Source organism: Ammospiza nelsoni, chromosome 6, assembly GCF_027579445.1.
Source record: "Ammospiza nelsoni isolate bAmmNel1 chromosome 6, bAmmNel1.pri, whole genome shotgun sequence".
Classification (NCBI taxonomy): Eukaryota; Metazoa; Chordata; class Aves; order Passeriformes; family Passerellidae; genus Ammospiza; species Ammospiza nelsoni.
In genome coordinates this window covers 57,478,009-57,497,320 of record NC_080638.1, presented here as the reverse complement: position 1 = coordinate 57,497,320, position 19,312 = coordinate 57,478,009, and the positions used below count along the sequence as shown (strand labels likewise).

General features: G+C 40.9%; 1 protein-coding gene across 1 annotated transcript in view; it reads left to right on the top strand.

The window, feature by feature from the left end:
* BRF1 (BRF1 RNA polymerase III transcription initiation factor subunit) overlaps positions 1-19,312 on the top strand; it is a 173,219-nt gene that overhangs the window by 14,739 nt on the left and 139,168 nt on the right. The window lies entirely within an intron of this gene.

The window sequence follows — 19,312 nt, the reverse complement described above, 5'->3', positions numbered from 1 at the left end:
ATCTTGCTTATATTATGCCTCTGTAGGTATATGAAGAGTAGGATTGATCTGGTATTAAATCTTCATAGGCAGAGAGGCTAGGATTGATCTGTGTGATTGAAGTATAGTCAGATTACTCTACTCAGCATTATTCAGCTGATATATACACAGGTTGTTTTATATACAGAATGTCTTATTCAGCTGTTTTTACTTAAGAGTATTGAGCCCTGTTTGTTTAGCAAAGTAAAGCATGCACTTTAGGTGAGCTAGTGTCAGTGTCAGGTCTGAAGTTACTATCTTTGGAATTTTAAATTTCCTGTCTAACATGTAACCAATATAAGCAGTTGGATAAAGCCAGTAAACTTAATGAAGTCTGGTTTTGGATTAAGGCACTTTAATCAAAACTGTAATTTTGAACAGGCATTTTAAAAATAAATTGGCTTTTTGTGCATAAGAACTTCACAGTTGTCTGTAATTGTAAAAAGTAAAATGCTGATGGAAGGAAATCTGTCTTGTTGCTTCGTGGAGTGTTTGAATCCTTCACAAGCCCTTTTGGTTATGCCAAAAGGTAATCACAAGTAAAGAGAGCGTAGGCGTTTTTCTAGAATCTAAACACAGCTTTTTCTTGGATGAGTGTTTGCTGGGGAATATGTCTGAGCATCTTCCTTCCCCACAGCTTTTGTGTGGGGGGCCTCCCTGATCAAAAACAGTGATTGTGACTAGGCTAAAGTAAATCAGCATAATACACAAAAACATTTAGTTGCTTTACATCAATTTATCTCCCAAAGAGTCTTGAAACAGGAAAATAATTTGTCTTTTTAGTTACACCTCTCTGAAGCTCTTTGCAGGTTTTCTTCTATTTTTTTTTCCCTGTTTCTATCCTTTATATAAGGAGCAAGTGTTTGGTCTTTGATTTCTGTAGCCAACCTGCATTTGTCATGCTGCCAATCTATCTCTGGGAAAGTTCTTTTCAGTGAGCTAAGTGATGTTCTTGCTCAGTCCCAGGCATGACAACAGCAGCTGATATTTCAGGTAGAGCAATTGGTGTTTGAAAGCCTTTTCTTTTCTGTCACTGAATAATGAGCCAGTTGTCTGCTGCTTTTAATCACACTTCTGGCTTTACATAGTTTTTAATTGCAAATTGAGCTATGGCAATGAGCTTATAAAATCTCACCCTGTCATTGTGGGCCCATGATCATGGCTTTTTTTTTTGGGGTGAAATTATGTTAAATATCCATCATGGTTAGACTTGAAAGTGTAGCAAGGTAAGTGGACGTATTTTAAAGGAGAGGTATGGAGTTGTTCATTCAGTGAAATTGAAGTGCACTGCTAGTTGGCTGTATGAAAACTGAACAGTTATAAAAAATGCTGAGCTACTTATTTATTTGCTGGTGCCACTCTGTTGGCATTTCCCAAGTTAGCTGTGCTGCAGGTGAAGTGCTGAACTCTCTCCCATGGGGATGCTGGCACAGGACATCTGCGAGGGCGGCCACTGGTGGCTCTTCCATCAAGGCTGCTGCTGCTGCTGCCTTCTTCTCTCCTGTGCTCTCAGTGCTCCTGCTGAAGGGGAGAGCCAGGCCTGGGAAGCAGGGTTGGGCAGTGGATGAGTCCCCAGAGTGCTGGGGAGCAGCTGAGAGCCGTGTGTGGTCCGGGAGCGCTCGTAGCTCACTCTGCGCCTGCTCTGCTCGCCAGCAACCTGCAGGGAAAGTCCAGCCATGGAGCAGGACGTGCTGGGTTTTAAAAAACAACACCTCCCCTGCTATCCCTCCATCCCCCCACTCCTTCCCCATGTGCTTTGGGCCAAATTCTTCTTTACTGTAAAGTCTGTCTTTCCAGGGGAGGTGATCTGGACTCGCTGTCTCTTACCTAATTACCAGCAAAGCAGCTGGGCTTGGCTGAGTGTATGATGCTGCTCTTTTTTGAAGCTTTTAATGAAAGGATGTTTAGAATTAGATGAAGAACAATTTTGCATTAGAATGCTTAAGGTAATAACTTTTTTTCCATGCATTCTAAAGTGAAGAAATGCAAAAGTAAAATCTCCCAGCAACTGCTCATCAGTTCTGGACTCTTCTACAGAAATCGTGGTGTGTGTTGGTGTTTTTATAAATATGTGTATTTATGCTCTAAACAAAGCCATGGGCAAATCCTGACCATTTTGTAGTTTTCAGGTTTGTGTAAGAATGTCCATTACACAGAACCAGTCTCCCTTACCACACATACCTTTCCTCACTATTTATAATGCAGCAGGGCATGGCTGTTCAGTTTCTCCCTTTATTTCTGAACCAGCTGATGTTTGTGTGTGTTTGTTTGGGAATGGCTGCTTACAGAAACTGGAGTCTTGTTTACACTTGCTAAAATATTTATGCAGAGAAGATTTAATACTGTTGTATTTGTTCATAATCACTTTGATTTTCGGCGTGCAGTACTGTGCTAATTGAGTGTATGAAGCTCCACAAGTTCAACAGGCTCAGGCCCACAAAATGTTTTGCATCTGTACATGCAGACCTCATTTTTGTAGTAAAAACCTGGACATCTGTGAGATGATGTGGTGTTTCAGCTTCAACTTTGTTTGAATGGATATGGCAAAATAGCTAAATACTAGTGTTTTTCTGAAAAAGAAGAATTAAGAGTAAATACCAGCTCAGAGGGGAGACTCTTTGACAAGACACCTTCCTCTGTTTCTGAGCCTCTTCAAATTTCTACAGTATTGGTCAACACTTACAGTTACTTCCAGAGCTGAAATGCAGACTGATGTCTCTTTAAATCCCATTTTACAGTTCTGTGCTGCATTACATAATCTCTCTAAATAGCCAGTTTATTCTTGTTTCCTTGCAGGCAATCTGCTCTTGCTGTATCAGTGTCAGAGTCGTTGTTACAGGGAAGTTGTTCTTGACTTGGAGCTCTGATATTTTCAAGTCTTCAGTGACCAAAAAGAAAAGGGACAGAGGAAGGAGGATCAATAGCATGATTATATATATGATATGATTATTAAAAGTTTCAGTTGCAGATACTCAAATTTGGTCTAAACTAAGTTTGAAGATTGCAGCTGCATCTAGCTTAATCCAATTTCTGAACTGTTGTGCTGTGGTTTTAATTATTTCTTTAAATGAATGTGTGTTTTCCCTCAGTCCTCTTAAATACCAAAACATAGCTAACAGTATTTTAATGCTAAATGGGAAAGTGTTTCTGAAGATGGTCTGTAATGCATTTTTTACTGTTTGCATTTAAACTATTTGTTTAATTCATTAACATTTGGTGTCATCACTCATTTTATAGCTGGTTTGTTACAAGTGATTATGGAAGGTTCTGCTTCCTCCCAGAACCATACATTGTGAATTAAAAAAGGACATAATATTACACATGTGAAGAACAGAAGTATTCAAAAGGGAGGAACAGAGAGCAAAACTAGAACAGCAAGGCAATGGAGATTAGTGGAATTCTAGAATAACTGAGATTGGAAGAGACCTCTGGAGGCTGACAAAACGGTGGCTTTGAAGTTGCATTAAGCTGCTGAGGGCCTAGAGCAGCTGAGCTCCAGTTTTTACCAAGGAAGGATATGACAGAATTTCCCTGGTCAACCTATTCTCCAGTGATTGGCTACCCTCACTGTGAGGAATTTTTTTCCTTATGTCGAGTCAGAACTTATTTTGATGAAATGCAACTCTTCCCTCTTGTCCTATTGTTGTGCATCTCTGGTGATGCAGCTCTGGCTGCATCTTTATAACCTCCTCCTGCAAAGCTGAAGGCAGCAAAGAGAATTCTCCCTTAGCTTTCTTGAGACTCAGCAAATTCATCTGTCAGCCTCATCCACGTGCTGCAGTCTCCAAATCATCACAGGGACTCTCTGCTGGACTTGCTCCAATATGCCAGTGCCTCTTCTGCAGAGGAGCCCTGAGCTGGACAAAGTACTCTAAATATAGTCCATAAGTGCTCAACAGGGGATGATAATCACTTCTCTGGACCTGCTGGCTGCAGTTTTAATAATGTGGCTCGGGGATGAAATTAACCTTCACCACTTTGACTGGGTGCTGCTGAGCCATGTTCAGTTTTTTGTCCATGAGGAACCTAGACCCTTTTCTGCAAAAAAGTCAAACAGTCCCCAGCCTGTGTTTTTGCCCTGCAGTTTTTCTGTCCCAGGTGCAGAAAATTTGCATTTGGCTCATGAGGCTTCTGTCTTCTCATTACTGCAGCATCTTAAGATTTCTCTGAATAGTGGCTCTGCCCATCAGCATATGGCCACTGCTCCAATGAGATGTCATCTGTAGGCTGGCAAAGGAAACCTCCTGGCTTGTTGTTCATGTTGTTAATGAAGGCATTAAACATCAACAGTATTGATCCCAGTGTAAGTCTGATGGTGAAAGTGCTGAGGACTACCTTTGAACCAGGCCAGCCTCTCACACAAGTTGCTGTTCACTGGCCCAGTCCAGATCTCTGCAATTTGGCTACCAGGGAGAAGGATGAAATGGGATGAGGGAAAAGCTGTAGTTAGAATTTCTCTTGACTGCATTCTGGTTGTGGCTGCTGGGCATGATCTGCCCTCATTGAATCTGTGCTGGCAGTTCCTGGTTACATCCTTGGGTTTTGCATGTCTGGAAACGGTTTCCAGGTAGATTTGTAGCCTTCCAAGAGGCTGAGAGGAGCCTGACTCACCTTTGGAGTCTGACTTCTTCCTCTGGAAGAGAAGCCTGATGCTTGCTACCTTCAAGTCAGAGAGGACCTCTAAATTCCTACACCTTTTTTAAGATGTCAGAGATTACTCTTTTTACTGTCTCCCTTTGCATTCTCAGATGTATGCCATCAAGTCCAGTTAACTTGCGTGTGTAGACTGTGCTTAGGGAGCCCTTGCTCAGTCTTTCTTTACCATGGAGGGTTGCCTACCTGTTCTCTGAACAAACTGAAGCTCTCTGAAATCCAGTGTTGTGATTATGTTACCCATCTTCCTCACACCCCTCAAGATCTTGTTTATCTTGGGTTGCTGTAACCAAGCCTGCCATCAGATTTTACACCCTCCACCACTTCTTCCTTTCCAAAGAGTGGTAGGTGTATCACAGCTTTGCTTGACCTGTTCCTGATGTACTCTGGAATTCCACTGGATTGCCTGTGACCCACTGTGGTTCCTCACAGCAGCTGCTGGGGTGGATCCAGTTCACCATGAGAACCTGGAGGTCTTCCTGCTTTCCAAAGAAAGCTTCATCCTCAGGATCAGATGGTCTATGGCAGGTGCTCGTGACTGTTTCTCTTGGCCTTGCCTCTCATCCAGACCTATTTACTTTTTATTGGCCTGTCAATCATTTTTCAGCAGAGCTTCACACTTTCAGGCAGTTCCTCTGTGTAGAATGAATCCCTGTCACCTTCCCTGTCTGTCCTTGTGCAGCCTGTCACCATCCATCTCCTTACTCCAGGCACGTGAGCTGCTCCACAGTGTGTCTGTAACTCCCCAGTGAATTTGTAGTTTTGCAGCTGTGCATAGGCTTTGAAGTCTTCCAGACTGTTTCCTTCATTAGATGCAATCTTTTCTTTGACTCTTCCTCCTGTATCAATTCCTGTCCTTGGCTTTGATTTCAATAATGAAACTTCTGGTATAGGCTCTCTGCCATCATCTTGTCCTTCTTGCCTTCCTTTCTGTTGTGGTAGAAGCTAATCCTAATCCTCTCATCTCTGTGTTTATTAGCACCACATCGAGATTTCTCTTGTTGTCTTTTAAACTAATCATGGCTTGAAGTTCTCCTTTTTTGGTTTTGCCTCATATCTTCCTCAATTTCTTTACTCACTAAGGCTTTGAAAGACTTCCTCTTCTAGCCAAATCATTGCTTCAGTTTTACCCTTTGATCTGCCTACTGCCTTGTCCCTTACAAGTCCTTTCCTACCATTAGCAATTTCTCTCTCATCCATTTCCTTCATCTTCACATTTCATGTTAACTTTGCCCATCTCCCTTTGAGGATAAGGGGGCATCTTCTCCTTTTCATTTGGGATGATATTACATGTTTTTTATGTATGAGTGTGTTTGGTTGGGTGGTGGATTTTTGTTGTTTGTTTTGTTTGCTGGTTGATGTTTCAAGTGCAACCTTTTCCCTTGGTAAACTTCTTCAACCTCAACATACCTCTTCCATCCAGTCCCATGTCATGGCTGGACATGGGTGGCAAAATTTGGATGTCTGTGTGAGCTCCTGTTTCTCATCTCCTTTCAGAGGCTGTGCATAGAGGCAGACAGATTTAGGGTGTGATTAATTTAATCCGAAAGGAAGTCAATGACTCATTCTCTGGAGCGTCTGTTTCTCTTCACTCACTGAAAGGAAGTCTATATTGACTAAGCCCAGTCACTCATCTCTGAAGATAAGGTTGATGGATTGTAGGCTTTGGTGTCTGCTGAATCTGTCTGTATTTGTGTATCTCCTTGTTGACATAGAGTTAACATGGCCAAAACCGAACTACAAATTGCATCCAACTGTTCTGGCCTTTTGCATGTTAACAAGTTCAAACTTCTTCCCACTGAGGCCACTCACAGCTTTCTTTCCTCCTGTCTTGTAGATCCACCCTCTCCAGCATCTGCTAAACCATGGATGTGTCCTAGCCATAACACTCACATATTTGTTTCTTGAATAAGTGTTTCTTGACTTTCATTACTCTTTCTGTCTCATCAGAACATGCTCCAGAGACAGGAATGCAGAAAAGTTGTGACCTGAAATGCTAATTCTTTGGTCCTTAACTTCTTCATCAAACAATTTTTAAAGGAATGTTGTTTTCCCTGCTTGTTTGCTCTTTTGCATTTGTGATTGCTGTTACTGATCAGACAGCAATTCAACAGGGAACTTCCCTGGTGTTACTGGGCTGTTGTGTTTGACCTCCAGCTTGCTGGACCTCTGTGCTTCTGAGGCTTGCTTGGATGTCAGTAAGTGTGGGCTTTCCTGGTCCTCTGCTTCAGTGCAGGCTCTGGTAAGTTCCACAGCTTGATGCTGGACTCCCTGGTGGCTGAATCTTCAGGGTATCTCAGTATCTTGCACGCTTTTCTCAGAGCTTTGTGTTCCAGGGTTTGCAGACAACTGCACTAATCAGCAAAGACTTGAAGAGATAGGAAAAACACTTAAGGAAAGCAAACAAAAAACCTCAGGGGCAGAAAACCTACTCTTTAGCCAGCATGAGTTACTGCAAGAATTTGGGTAAAAGCAGAAAATTGTATTTCCCTGTCTGTTTCCCTACTCTAGAGTTTGATTCAGAGGCGTCTGAGGAAGCTGGGATCCTTCTGGTTGGTACTCTGGCTTCTCTTCAGGCACATGGAGAACCTCTTCAATTGCATTTTGCTGATGAGATTCTGTCCTTCATCATCTCCAGTTACCTTTGTTAAAAGACCAGTTGAGTTCATCAGCTGATCAGGGATAACCTTTTGGTTATACATTGATTAATTAGTTTCTACTTGAGTTGAAATTTGAAAATTTCTATTGTCTTAAATCTTGGCCATTTTTGTGTTTCGCTGGGGAATGATGAACAAAGTACCTGTCTTGGAGATGCTTTTGATCTGCTCTTTATCCTTACAGGGACAGTTTAATGGAGAAGAGTCCATGTGTACTTTAATGAGTTCTGTTATTTTCTAAGAAGAAGATCTGGGATCCTTTAAGAGTAGAGGATAATGCCCAAATTTTGCCCAGAGGCTGACTGACAACTTAAAGCTTTAAGCACAGCAGTCCACTGGGTAGAAATATGTGAGTCAAGCTTTGCTGGTCTTCCTAACTTTGTTCCTGTGTTTTCTTAGCCAGAAAAGGGAAAGATTAGAAAAGACATTTCTAAAATTCCTCAGAGGTGTTGGTTCAGTCTGTATGTGTCTGAGAAACTGAGGGATTGTCCTGTGACTGAGAACAGTCTCTGTTGTTACTTTTTCTTTTAATTTTGAAGGTCGTCTTTGAAGTTGAAAAAAAAATAAAATTGCAGTCTTAATCAAATGGGTTAACATGACTTGGGTTGACTTAACTAATAACTAGAAATATTTGCATGTTCAGCTGCTTTGAACTGGCCTGTTTGTGACTCTGGAGTTAAAAGCATCTTTCATGGTTCCTTTGCTCTGTCTCCTCTCTGGTCTCTGCTCTGTCTCTTGGTTTATTAGCTGGCTGTGGGCAAGAGAGCTCTTCTGGCAGGGAAGCACAAATCTCTCCTTCATTTTATCAAACAAGAGAAGAAATGCCCTCTAAAGTTCTGCATACTTGTGAAATTTCTGGCTTGGATATTAAAATTTTGGCCTTTTTTATTTCCACATTTGTCTCCTAAATTTGACAGTTTCTCTGTGCACAGAGTAACATAATACTGATCCCATTTGTGGAATTCACTGATGGAGATTCATCTCCCTGCAGCCTTGTGTAGGTAATTGAAACTTGTCATTTCTCTTGAGAGCAATTCTTTAGTTAAAGATAGTTTACCTAGTAGGCTAATGTTTTTTAAAACATTTGCTTTTTATAGTATTATTCACAAGGAAATGAACTTGGATATTAATAGGTTTATCTTCCTTCTTGTACAGTGTGGCAGAAAATAGGTGACTGCCTCTCTCCTTCCTCCCCCTCTAGTAATATCTATAAATTTCAGAGCTAGATTTCTTCTAACAAGCATCTGAATTAAGCCATTTTAACTTTGCAATGTTGTCAGACAAGCAGGTAACACTCCAGGTAATACAGCTTTGGTTTAAGTTCCATGTAACTGCTGCTTTCTTTTTTGATAATGAAAGAATGTGTACATCACTTTTGTGGCATAGGGCTGTCTTAAACGTTGAAATCTGAGTTTTGAAGTGTCTGTGTCATTTTATAGGCTCAAAACTTGAGAGGAGGAAGGTTGTTGTTGCTTTTTAATGCTGTGATCTCTGATAGTGCTGAGTTCTTGTCATGTGTTTAAAGTGCTTTTTGTTTTACTCTGTGGAATAAATTGGAGTGCTGGTGATGTGGCAGCACAGGAAAGCATTCCCTAAGCCTGAGGGTCTGCAAGTGTGATTTGCTTTTGGAGCTATTACATTTTTTTTGGAAGATTGTTTTTCTGAAATAATGGCCACAGCATTAAACTTCTGAACCTCTGTAGAAATAACAACAGAAAAAATTCAGAAACTGCTGAGCTTCTGTATCAGGTGTGAAATGTGTGTCAGTGGGAGCTTCCTGTATTCAGTACAGCCACACCAGCAAATTTAGTAGCAGACTGACCTCTGTCAGCCCCCTGAAACCACCAAAAACCTCAAAACCAAACTCTGGCCCCAGCCTGAACAACAGCTCAGTGCACAAGTTCTCTTTGGGCTGGGTGGTTGCAGCCCTGGGCCTTGCTGCCCTCCCTGCAGGTTGTGCTGTCAGCCCCAGGGCTGCTTTGGTGCAGTGTGTGGGTGGAGGAGCTGTTGTGTAAAGGGCTGGGAACTCCTCTGGGTGGTTTTGCCATCAGAACCTGCAGCCCTGGAGTCCAGCCCACCTTGTTAACAGCAGAGCCAGTTCAATCCCAGCCCTTCCCATCCCTCAGCTGCCCCTTCCACCCCCTTCACCCAGATATGCTGTGCTGTAGCTTGGGCAATGCACCTCTTTATGGGGCAGTGAAAAGATCTGGCTTTCACAAGCAAAATAAAGAGAGAGAAAAAAAACCAACCCTTGTTTTCCTTTCATCATTTCACTCCTCCACATGGCACCAGAGATTGGAGGAGGGAGTGGGTGACGCAGAGATGAGCAGGAGCCTCCTAAACCCGTTCTGCAGCACGAGAGGCTGAACGCAGAGCTGCGCACTGAGCTCTTTTCTCTTAGTGTTTTTTAAGCATTTATTTATAACCCACTGTCCTGTTACGTTCAGTCCTGCACAGTCAGTGTGAAGGAAGGTGTTTTCTGTTCTTTTGGCTTGACTTAATATGAGTGGGAGGACTTTTTAGCAGTGTTCTGTTCATTGACTGCTGCTGGCAGATGGATGCTCTCCGCTTGAAGTGCCTCAGGCCTTGATATCTTCCGTTTTCTCCCCCTCCCTCCTCCCAGCACACACCCCGGAGTGTGCAGGCTGTGCTAATTTAGTCACAACTTAAAAGGAGTGATGAAGAAGAAATGCTCAGCTCTAATAGAATTCTTGTCGCTCATGACATCTTTGGGGAGCACATTTTCACTTCAGGATCCCTAAGGATTTTTTCCAGCAATGTGTATTAGATGTTCTGTGATGCTTCGCTGGAGCAGCAGGAAAATTTGTAATGCATTTTAGGACCAAGATGCAAATCTATTTATATATTAATCAGTTTAGAAAATACAGCATACATGACATCCAGTTTAATATTTTTCAAATGTTTTATTAACCCAGGCTTGACTGTTTCTGGTTCTGGGGCGGCTTTTCTATCTGTCTGAACTACAAAGCAAACCTTTAAACAATCATTTGGTTAACCTAATATGTTCAAACATTTGAACCAATTACTGTATTTTCCTAAACTGAGTGTTTCTATGCCAGTAGTTTTCTTTACTTACCATCAGAAGTCAGCTGATGTTAGGTCTGAGGAGTTTGATTAATTTTTCAACAGAATCACAAAATTGTATCATTTGCTGGTAAAAATTGCATGTATTTTTAATGGAAAAAAAGCCAAATTATACCCAACCAGACTTAAAAGCTGTTCTTCTGTGCTGATGATTATGCCTTAACTTAGTGGATGTTTACAAAATCCTGTACAGCCTCAATCACCAGATGGTGCTGTTACACACTGCTCAAAACATGCCTGGAAAATAAGTTTCAATTCTACCATTGCCATACTTACTCAAGTGTAATTTCATGGGAGGAGTGGTGAGAAAGAGAATTTCTTTCTTTAACCATGTCTTTAAAGTAGAGCCTTTTCTGAAAATTTTGGGTTTGCTCTTGTGAGAGCTGCTCAGAGCAGAATTTTCTCTCACATGGTTTATGACCATGTTTGATGTAAAAATGTTTTGTGGGATAATTTAGGAGGTTGGGTGCTGGCTGTGTGGGGCCATGTCTGGGCTGTAGCCAGTGTGATTCCTTCTTGGGTGCTGAGATTATGAAGGCTTGCAGTGAGGAATGAAGGAGTGTAATATGCAAATATTGAGTGTTTTAGGAAAAGTGAAATGCTGAAAAGTCTCTTCATAAGCTGGATATAATCTTTTTAATGAATGAGATGTAATTTAACCTGGTGAATTTGGAAGGGAAGAACTCCAGTCTGCTGTGGAAAGACTCTCTTTAAAAAAAATAAATCCAGGCTCCTAATGCACCATTTCTTTTCAATGTCTTCAGTAAATGTAACGCTTTTTCTCTTATTTAGAAAAAAACTTTGCAACATACATATAAAATGTAGTCATTTTTCCCCCTCAGCAGTTGCAAGGTAATTAAGAGTTGTAAAGAAAGTTGCTTTTTTCCTAAGGCTTTGCAGAACTGGTTGTTTATGGTTAAATGTGGAATGGGAAATCAGGAGTTTAAAGTTGCTAACTCTTCCTTTAGATGAAGATGTTTTCCCCCTCTTTGTACTCAAATAATTGAATCATTTCGGAAAATAAAAACAGCTAAGTACTAGGCTGTACTACTTAGACTAAACCTAAGTAGTGCTAAACATGTAGATAGAAATGAAAGAAGTTTAAGTAATTGCAGGAGGGGGGAAGAATTCTCAAATGCATACCCCTCCTGAAGGCATTATTATTGCTGTAATTTTAGATGTAATTTCCTACATTAAGAATGTAACACTTGAAAAATGAGTGAAATTATTTTCCTACACAGTGATTTTTCTTTTAACTTTGTTTTCTAAGAGACATTATCAGCAAATGACACTTAAAAAACAGAGAGAAGGTCTCCTCAAGCCCAGGCTCCAGTGTGTCAGGCTGGGTTTAGCATACTTAAGCCTGGTTTTGATCCATGCTGGTAAACCTGTCCTGTCGGCAGGAGCTGTATTTGCTTGGCATTACTGCTTGGGACACCAAGTATGTAGCTAGAAGATGGCTTTAATCACCAAGATTTAAAGCCTTCATGCTGTTACAACAAAGCTGTCCCAAACAAACACAGTGAAAATTAATTGGAAAGGCCATTGATTGCTTAGGTGGATTGCTTAGAGGATTCCTGCCTTTTCAACCCAAAGAGGCTTCTCTTAAGTTTGAACAATAGAAAAATCAAACGTGGATCTTTCTTCAAAGAAGGGTCATTAGCACTGAATGCCACAAACCAAGTGGCTAATTATATTCAAATGTGTGACTCCCTAAGAAGTTACATTATGTGAACGAGCATATAAATGCATTTTTAATAAAATCAATTAGAAATGGCATTTTTAGAAGAAAACTGTAAACTCTTCCTTTATGTGCCCTAATGTCATTCAGTTGATTATTTGTACTTTTGGGTAATATGTTATGAAATGCATAATATTAAGAAAGCAGATTAGGGTCACAGTTCCAGTTTCTGAGTTTCTGGGTTTGTGGAATCATTTAGGATGTACAGGAATTACACCCACACCTTCTCCTGTATGGCTGTCATTCCTTAGAGAGAAAGTATTGATTAGTGTTTCCATTGTATCTTGATATTATATATATATTTATATTAGATGTGCTTCTAGATTGCTCTTATAAATCAGTAGTCAGGGAAAGCACTCTGTCCATTTTTACAGTAGGAATCATGAATTTGCTACTTTGTTTTGTAGTCCATCCACTTAGGATGAATTTCTGAGAATGGGTTGCTCTGCAGACACTGGTCATTAGGTCTGGTCTGAGGCTTGAGGGCTTTTTTGGTAACAATATAGACCTAAGGAACCTGAGATTGCTTTTTTGTTTCCTGTCCTTACAAAATTGATGTGTAAGACAAAGCCACTTTCAATTTTCTTCCTTTTTAGAAAGCATCACATTATTTTGTCTAAAAGGGAAACATAAATATTGCAGTTTCCAGCCACACTCTGATGGGTTTGCACAGGTGCTGAAGCATGGGTGATCATCCTTAAAAGTCATCTTGGTACTTCTTTCCAGAGTTTGACAGAGCCAGTTGATGCATTCCTGCTTTTATTGGGCACATGTGCATATGTGTGCAAGCTCAGATGCACAGAAATAGTTTTACATGAGAAAAGACAATTTGTAAATTAGATCAGGAGATGGATGTCTGTGCTCATGGCATGTAGTGACAGGACAAGAGGGAATGGCTTTAAGCTGAGGGAGGTTAGGTTTGGATTAGATTTTAGGAAGAAAATCTTCCATTTTAGAGTGATGAGACAGTGGCTGATGCTGCTTGGAGAAGTCGTGGCTGCCCCACCCCTGGAAGTGTTCAGGGCCAGGTTGGATGGAGCTTGGAGCAACCTGGTCTGGTGTCCCTGCCCGTGGGTTGGAGCTTGATTTTCCTTAAGGTCCCTTCCAGCCCAAGCCATTGTGTGATCCCATGATGTTCCTGTAACCTTAGACAAAGCATAGAAGCTGTGTGTTACTGATGAGCTTCGCTCAGGGCTCGTGGCTGCCCTTCTTGCCAAGGCTTGTCTCACTTCTCTTGCTTGCTCTGGCTGATGCCTGTAGAAAATAGAGTGTTTGTCTTTTTCCTTGGGTTGTGTCTCAGCACAAAATCTTCAGAGCACTGGGAGCTGGTGCAAGGGGTGGTGGTGGGATATATGGGGGGTTGTTGGATTTCCCCTTTCAGTTGTCCCCAGCAGCTTCATCCTCTGCTATTTTACCTGATTTGTTATGAAAGAAAAAATTAGATTTCTTCTAATCCAAGAAGGATAGGGAAAGTACTCTTACAAAAAATAAAATGATGAAAAGTACAGGCCTAGGTGGTCCAGTTGAATCTAGTCTTCAGGCTGAGGTTTTTGTGTGTCCTCTCCTGCTTTTTACCCTACATTTGCTGTGGAGTGAAGAGAGGAAAACAGACTTTATATGAAAATGCAGTAAATCACTAATAGCTCTTAATTTATCATTCACTCCTCTCTAATTACCAGCCTCCATTTTAAATGTGAGATGAATCCTCACAATTTGCTAATCCAAATTCATCCTCATTTTCAAAGGTGAGGATGAAGCTGTCCTCTTATTGTCAGCAAATCAGCATCTATAAATTAGGAGATTTTAGAGGGGTTGCCTTATTATCCTGAACCCCATGCAACTTGCCAAATCCAAGCAGGTGTTTTGTTTGCTTGCTCCCTCATTGTGAAAGCTCAGGGAAAATAGTTAGAAATAAAGTTATTGAATGTCAGCAGAAATCTTGTGATTTCACAGCAGTGCTAATATGGGTGACTAGCTTTGCAAATGCAGTCCCTTTCCACCTTAAAAAAAAATTTCTATATCTAAAGGTTTCTTCTTTTTAGAAGGTAGGAGGTGGGGAAATAATCTGACATATTTAGCTACATGAAGTCTTGTTTTTAAAATTAAATACGAGGAAAATAATTTACAAGGTTGCTTAGTGATACTGTGGGAAAATGTGTATCTTGAGACTATTCAAAGGCATCTCAAAGTAGATTTAGAAACTATGGTTCCTGACAAGCACTAGAAAAAAAAAATACTGCTTCTGGTGCAAGCTGAATCAGTTCTTGAGTGTGTCAAGAAAGAATACCACTTTTCAAGTGATTTTTGGAACAAATCCAGGGTGCTTGTGAGGTGACGTTTGTTGTCTGAGTGGTCTGTGTTGTTCCAGCTGGCCCTACACTAAAAGTTAACTCTTGCTTGCTGCCAGCTTCTTTCTAGAGAGCAAAGGGGTATCTATCTGAAGCTTTGGTCAAAATAAAGTTGTTAGACACCCTGTGGATTATAAACACACTTCTGTCTCTTTGTGTTCTCTGTCCATGGTGAGTCCACCATGCATTGATGGCACATGGTCTCCTCAAGGGTAGTTTGCATCCTGCTATAGATCTGGGGGAACTGGGAATAGAAAAAATGTTCATTTTGCAGGATTACAGCTGTGCTCAGATGCTCTTTTTGCCGTCAGGTACACAGTTTTCCTACTGCATGTGTGGGTAGTTTGTTACCCCCAACATTGCTCTTTGCCTTTTGATCTGACATGTACGATAAATTTTATTCTGAGATCATTGCAGTGTTTGCTTCCAGCTGTAAGAAGAAGAGGAAACTTGATGTTGATCAAGGTCTTTGACATAGAGGGAAAAAAGCTTTGAGGTTGTTTTGGATTTCTGAAAAACACTGATTTGTCATGCCAGCAAAGTCAAGTTGTGGGATTACTGTGACACTGAATATTGCATACCAAATTCAATATCCTAAGAAAACTTCAGCAGAAGAAAAGGGAAGCATAAGGGAATGTACCAGCCACATGGAAATGAAAATCAAGTTCTTTAAAAAGTACATTTGAAATGAATTGTCTCCTCTGCATTTTGCAGCAGAAGTCAGGGGCTGTCACCTGCCTCCATGGCTCAGCACAGGGGATTGTGTGTGGTTTTCCATCTCCTCCAGGAGCACTTGCTCCCTGTTAAGCCAAGAAGGATCCTTGTGTCCCATATCCATTCCTGATTCAGTCTGCAGAAAGTCTGAAAGGGAGATGATATAACAACAGCCACTTGCAAGAAGATGTTGTTAAAGTTTGAGAGTACTGATTTCAAAATGAGTACAGGCACTGTTTCTAGAGGGTAAAACCACAGTTGATTTGAGGCCCTCAGAAATGTTTGGTTGTGCCAAGTTCAGCTTCCCGTGCATGGGGGCATGGCTTTCAGTGGGAGCTGAGTGCTCAAGATAATTAAAGCTGGGTTAAACAAAGCAGCACCTCTGCTTCTTGTTGTAGGACAGTGCAGTAGGCATTTGACCATAGGAAAATGTGAATTTGGCTGTGTCCTGTTGCTGTTGTAGCTGCCAGGGACAAGGATACCTGGATGTAAGGTTGTCTTGCACAAAGCTAGGCAGAATTTCATCAGCCTGTCTGCTTTTCATAACACTCCAGTAAAATACAAAAGGTAGGAAGGGCCAGATTATAATTGTTTTGCAGAGGGAGAACACGGTCCTTGAGGCTGATTAATGTAGCAATAGAACTTCTGAGGCCTTCAGTGAGGAACTGCTTGTAGCATAAACAGGTCTGAGGCAGGCAGCTGATTGAAGTGTTTGTTTATTTTTGTGGATCTTGAAATAGGTCAGTAAATAGAATTTACTCTGTGGACTGTATTGAAGCAATATGTTAGTTAGGTACAAGATGATGCTGATGTTAAGCGATTCCTTAGGGCAGCTTCTTTGATTACAGCTGCACAGAGTCAAAGAAAAAGCTCATTTTGGTGTTCACAGCACCTGCCTGATTGAAACACTGAGGCAGGTTGTGTTTTATAGTCAGCTTATTTAAAAAAAAAAACTTCTAACCACTGTCACCAATCAGAAAATGCTGTGAAATTTAGACCTGCCTGTAGTCAGACCCGGGCAATATTAAATTCAGATTCATTGTCTCAGCTGGTCTCAGAACTATTTTGGGGGTTTGCTGCATCAATACTCTTTCTTGTGCTGAGCATCCTGTAGGAGCAGTGGCAGTATCAGGGGAAAAGAATCCATGTCTCCTTTAATGAGATCTGTTAGGATGCTACATAGCAATCATCACATAAATCCACTGATTTCTGTTTAAGTCTTTAGTAGTCAGTATGTTCTCTGGTAGCTATTTTTCACCATACCATATTACCTAGAGGAAAAGGAATTAATAATGCATCTAGTCTTGGATATGTATGTTTAATGGATGATCTCACATCCTATCTTGGAGTCAGGCTGCACAGAAAAAGCCCTTTTGAAATTGATCTTTGAGGTCCAGCACATAAAGAACAGAAAACTGTAATTGTGCTTACTTAAAATTTTCTTTAACTACTAAGGACTGGCACACAGGAGATAAGCAGATCATCTAGAAGAGCAAAGGAAGTTGGTATCTGAAGATTTGGTTATGGAGAAAATTTCTCAGATTTTGTTGCATGAGCAAATGTTGAGATTTTTGGGGTTCTTTTGGTGGCATGTGCTGTTAATACAATATTTAATAAATAATGAATGCCATTTAATACTTAATAAATATTTAATTTAGGAAAACTAGAATGAAATGGTGACTGGAAAAAGAATTTAAGAGGCAGAAACTTGAGTAGGTGGATCTTTGCAGTCCAGGTCAGGCTGTTCTGTGTGACTGACAGTGGCTCTGTGCTGTTCTGGGTCAAACTGAGCAGGCTCAAGGCTGATGTAGAGTCAGCAGTGGTGACCACTTGGGGAGGAAAGGGTGGAGGGATTTCTTCCCTTGTTCTGACCATTCAGAATACAGAATAATTCTGTCATGCAAAGCAGTCTCTCTCTGAAGGTTACAGTTTTGCAAAAGCATAAGAATTTCCTTTAACCTAGTAAATCATCTTAGCCCACTTCTCTTATATAGCATCATACCATATAATGATTTTTTCTTGTGTTTTGCCCGTCTGGATTCATATGTTCCAAGCACTGGGAGTTTCCACCAGTTCCCTTGGGAAACTATTATGAAGTCCAGTGAGTTTTGTTGTAAGGTCCTGTTAACATAGTGCTTATATTTTCCTTTAATTTCATGTTATTAGCCCTTAAGCATGAACTCATGCTTATATCTATTTATGGCTTAAACTTCCCTCATCTTCCAGAGATCTGGTGATCTTCTGCTTTTCTCTTGATAAATCATGTCTGATAATTAGATGAAGGTTCTGAGTTCAATCTCTGGGTCTTTAAACATCCACCCTCTATTTCCCAGCCATGCTCTCAATCTTTTATTCTAGGGTGATCAGGGCTCCTCCAGAGAAGAAGGCCAAAGTCTGGTGAGAATTTCCTCATCCCAAACAGTTTTGATATATGACATCCCATACATAAATTTTAGCCTCATATAAATGGAAGGCATCACAAACATACAAGTAAATATTATTATGCCAAATACTTTCTAAGAGAGCCATGTTGGCTCACTAGAAATATGTAAATGGCATTGTAGTTTTAATTCCTTACTGAAACAGTCTGTACATCTCACTTATACAAATGTTATTGTTTAAAGAAATACAAGGCTGTTGCTGAAATATGTGCATTCTGTCTTTGAACATAAATCTCTTTCCAACTCCAGGCTGAAGTAGGTGCCACAAGAGACTGACTTGATAAATGGCATCACTGATTCACTACATGGTTTAGCTGAGATGTGTGGCAACCTTCAGTTATGCTTAGTTTAAAAGGGAAGGAAATGCAAAATAGAGGCTGAAGCCCTATCCATAATGTCTTCTGTCATCTCTGGGCAGGACAGAGGTGCAATTACCAAGGGCAGCTGTAGCTTTGATCTAAATGGGCCGTTTGTGGTGCTGGGGGAGAGCAGCCCCTGCACAATCACTCTGCTTGCATGAATGCTGGAGCTGATGGACTCAGCTGCCAGCGACAAGCTAAGGGCAGAATTTAATTCTTCAGCTGCAGCCTGGATAAAGATTGATGCTGTCTTACCTCACTGCTAGGTTTCTTATCCCTTCTGTATAAAGGAATAAGTATTTGACCACTCGTCAGCTTCATATCAAAATGCCTTAAATAAGCATTAACCTAATACAGTCTTTCTTGCTTTTGTAACAGCTCTGTGCCTTTCCCTGCTTGATTTCAGTTCTCTGTTTCTGCTTCCATTTTTAGATCATGTTTTATCTCTTATCCCTTTGATATCTTTAATAACTCCCTCTTTTTCTTCACCCTCTCAACTACTTCTCTCTGCATCCTTTTACCTTGATGCCTTCTCATTGTATTTCCATCTGTTTTGATGATTTAAGAAATTTGACAATTAGTTGATATTTATGACATTTTTACTTTGGAAATGACTGTGTCATCTTCTTTGACTGCCACCTGAGTAGGGTCTGGATGTGGAGAGAGTGTCCTTTGTTGGATGTGTATGTGGAATTACAGGGGGAAGAGGAAGGAAAGAAAGCCTCAAAGCCCAAAAAACAAACCCCACAATGGAAATCAGAGCCTGAAAGTAGCTTTGGGCTCTCAGGCCTTTTTCGGTCCTGAGGAAGCAGCAGCAACCCTAAGCAGAGGCTGAGAGCAGAGTGGGTATTAGTGCCTGTCTGTATGGTCCTTCCTGCCTGCACAGTTGGATGATGGAGAGTGGAAATAACTTAGCACTGACAGTTGTGTTTTGACAGAACAACCGGTGTGCAGAGGAGCAGGGCTGAACTCTAGGAGAGGAAAATTGTTCTGCATGTGTCTGAGGACAAGTAAATTCTCAGACATGTTATAAAAGGTGAGTGTTAAAGGTGGACAAGGAAAGCAGGGAAGGTTCACAGGGATATACAGGGGCCCCTTGACAGGAAAAGGGAAAGGCTGGACTGGCTTTTATAGCAGGGAATATGGATTAAACAGGAAGGTTGGTTTTGTTGTTTTTTTTTAAACAATCTTAGTATGTGTGACCTTATCTAATGGCTGCTGCAGTGCAGCTGGGAAGTGGTAATTGTTCAGCTGTGGTAACTCAATTACTCCTGCT